This window comes from Blennius ocellaris (assembly GCF_963422515.1).
Source record: "Blennius ocellaris genome assembly, chromosome: 18".
NCBI classification, from domain to species: domain Eukaryota; kingdom Metazoa; phylum Chordata; class Actinopteri; order Blenniiformes; family Blenniidae; genus Blennius; species Blennius ocellaris.
The window spans coordinates 5,788,857-5,792,828 of record NC_137667.1 but is presented as its reverse complement, the minus strand read 5'-3'; positions in this window follow the sequence as shown (position 1 = coordinate 5,792,828).

The window sequence follows — 3,972 nt, the reverse complement described above, 5'->3', positions numbered from 1 at the left end:
AACGGTTCTCTGAATGATACAGCTTCCTTCAGTCCTTTAGAAAAGTTGTTTTGTTTTTTTTCTTTCATCTTATATTAGTTTAACCACCGGATCGTATCTTATAACTGGAGCAACAAGCACTACATTACAACCATTCTGCTTCTGTTGCTTTTCACTTAAATGTGTATTGTCATGTCTCGTATTTTTCATCGTTCAGTATTTTTTTCATCATATCCACTTTTAGTTCTTGTTCTTGTTCCATTTTAAGGTTTTTCTGAACACTTGGTCTATCAGCCCAAACGTCCAGTTTCTCACTGACACTGTGGCCAATCACAGCCCTGAGGACGATGACATAATATCCCGGAAACGACGACTAATGAGGATATATTCCTTCTCAGTAATTTGTCTTTCTTGGGGAGTTTTCCCCTCTGGTGCTCATTTTCATAGAAGAAACCAGTATTTTACTTTTTCCACACTCTCGTCTCATGGGTAGAACACTTGAAATGTTCCTCTCCTCTCTTTTTTTTGTCTCTTCTGCACCTCTGAGGGGCTTCAACACACACACACACACACACACACACCCTCCTCTTTGGCTGTGTCAAGCACACGCTCAATTAGCATGGCATGGTAGGTGAGAGCCGTTTTGAAAACATTTCTCATTACACCTTATCACCGGGGCACAGAGGGGGGGCGACATGAAGCAAATTAGAGGGGCGAATGAGACGGGGGGAGGGGGTGGGGGGGTGGGGTGCGGGACATCAAAGTGTTCCTGCTCTATTTAAATTGAGTGATCGTGTGAGAAAGATCCCCACTACATAAAGATTAACCCCATCCTCCCTCCCACACACACACACACACACACACACACACACACACACACACACACACACACACACACACACACACACACACACACACCCTCAGCTAATATCTCACGCCCACATACCCTTGGATTTATGTGTCAGGGGTTAATAGCTACGAGGATGAGGACACACACGTGCGTGTGTGTGTGTGTGTGTGTGTGTGTGTGTGTGTGTGTGTGTGTGTGTGTGTGTGTGTGTGTGTGTGTGCGCGCGTGTGCGTGCGTGCGTTCATTAGTCTGTCACGTATGAATATTGGAGGGTCCCCCCCCCCAAAAAAAAAAAAACCTCTTCACTCACACACACATACAGAGGAAAGAGTGTTTGGGTTTGTTGTTGTTTCTTGTTGTTGTTATTGTTTTTTGCAGGTAAAGATTTGTTTAAGTGTAGTAATACAAGTAGTAGTGGTTCAAATCTGGGCTGTAGTTTGTTGTGGAGTGTGAGTGAGTGAGTGAGTGAGTGAGTGAGTGAGTGAGTGAGCGAGTGAGCCATTGAGCGAGCGAGCGAGTGAATGAGTGAGTGAGTGAGTGAGTGAGTGAGTGAGTGAGTGAGTGAGTGAGTGAGCGAGTGAGCGAGTGAGTGAGTGAGCCATTGAGTGAGCGAGCGAGCGAGTGAATGAGTGAGTGAGTGAGTGAGCCATTGAGTGAGCGAGCGAGTGAGTGAGTGAGTGAGCTATTGAGTGAGTGAGTGAGCCATTGAGCGAGCGATTGAGCGAGCGATTGAGTGAGCGAGCGAGTGAGTGAGTGAGTGAAGTGGTTTTGCAGACATCCTTGAAGGGGGAACTGGAGAGGTGGAGATCACATGACAAGTGCGAGGAAGGCCGAGTGAGGAAGACTCTCAGCTTCATCTCAGACCCAAAACTGACTGACATGTTACAAAATCCCACCAGCGGTGCTGCCAAGCACACCTGGCAGCACACACACACACACACACACACACACACACACACACACACGTGTGTGTGTGTGTGTGTGTGTCTCAGATATACGAAACACTGTGTGACTGTGCCTCCTCCACCCGTGCGCCGGCTCCATCCCGCCCGGTGGATTAGTGACGTCGGCGGCGCTCACCCTCTCCCCGTGATAAGGGCGTGCGCCGCCGCCGCCGCCGCCTCGCGCTCCCTGCTTCCCCGTGCTCAATTTCAGATAGTGCTAATGGAATCTGTCCCGCGCGATTGTAATGCGAGCGAGACTCATTTTCCACGGAGCTTGGAGCTGTCAGCTTGGCAGGACAGTTGGCGGGGAGGAGGAGGGGGTGTGAGGGAGGATGAGGAGGAGGAGGAGGAGGAGGAGGAAGGCAGAAGCGAGTTAAAAGAGGGTTGATGGCAGGACGAGGAAGGCGAGGAGGATGAGGAGGAGGAGTAGGAGGAGGCTGTGTGTGTGTATGTGTGTGTGTGTGTGTTCCTGTGAGTGTGGCTGACATGTGTTATGTTGGAACTCCTCCCTCCTGTCATGGAGCAGTCGTGGAGCGTCACACACGCCCCCCCCCCCCCCCCCCCGTCATGCTTTCTTACACAAATAACAAACAAACAAACAAACAAACAAACACACTTTCGGGGGATTTAAGGTTTCTGCCACAGCAGGTTGACTTGCCACACATTTAGCCAACATGCCGGACTCACCGTTATTCGTTATTTGTGTCCCAAGAAATACTTTTGTTTGTTTGCTTTTTTTTGAGGAAAATAGTTTTTTTTACAAAAAAGGTGTTTCCGGATGAAGCATGTGGAGATTAGGACACTTGGTGGTGAGATTTCCTCTCCAACCACCAGATAATTACACAAAAATCATTTGCATTGTGACAATATTGAGAGAAAATATGGAAAATATGTTTCTATTGTCAAGAAAAGGTGTCGTGACTGTCCGTCCGTCCATCACAGAGGCACCATACATATAAAACAACCACTCGTTTAGATATTTATTCCAGGTTGCTACAGACAACACCGGTTCTTATTTCGATTTCGATCGCATGAAATGTGGATTTTATTTCATTGCCAGTGGGTTTTTTTTTTGGGGGGGGGGTGGGGGGTTAATTCTGACGTACACTGTAAACAGGGTTAGGGCAGGGGTGTCAAACATGCGGCCCGGGGACCAGAAGCGGCCCGCCAGAGGATCTAATCCGGCCCGCCATGTGATTTTTTTTTTTTTAAGTACTAATATGAAAACTAACAGAGGCTTAAAATGACAAATTAGTTTTTTTTAATTTTCATTTTTTTATCCCATTTTAACTAATGATTGCAAGTCCACCATTGTCTCCATCAAAATATTACTTAAGATATTCACAACATGAAAACACACAAATACTGGTCAGAAACATTTATTTGAACATTTTTCTTTAGCTCCAGAAAACATTTGACTTGAGAAAAGAACAATCAACAACATTCTTTCATACAATGAACGTCTTAATTGGACATAACCAGGTCCCAATAAAGTGCAAACAGTCAAAAACAAAGTCCAAACATCTAACAATACACAGTAAACTGGCTGCTATTACAGTCTGTCCCTGAGAATTTGTAAATGTGCCTATAGGCACAGGTTGAAGAAACATCACCCGTATTGGTATGAGGAGTTCAAATCAATAACTGTGTCAATCAGAAGCAAGTGCCATCGGGTTGTTAAAGTTAAACCGCTGTGCAAACAAATAGAATGTATTCTATTCATTTCATCACACGGGTGAATTGTAGTCAGAGCCAATAATCACAAAGCATCAACTGAGTAGAATTTTTCTTTTTGTTAAAGTTTTTATTTAAACTTTGATAGTTAACTCTATAGAGGACGGTTAAAATTTACCATTGCTGACAAGGTTCTGACGTCGTAAACACCGTCAATAACAGTTTAGCACAGAGCCAATATACAAAACACCAGCATCCCGAGGCAGGTGACTGCAGTTTACCCATTGTGTGGCGCTTTAACACATCTTTTTTGTTTTGACAAAAACGACCTTACATCACGAGAGGAAATATCCAGACCCCCATATAAAACCTGCATGATGCAACTGGAGTGTAATCAGCCAGTTGTGTTACCTGCTGCAACGCAAGCGCAAAATCTAAACAATGCTAACTTTCCGCCAACGATGGGAGGCTTTTTTTTCTTCTTCTTCTTCCCCACAATCAACTAGGCTGTTTATGTTTTGTTTT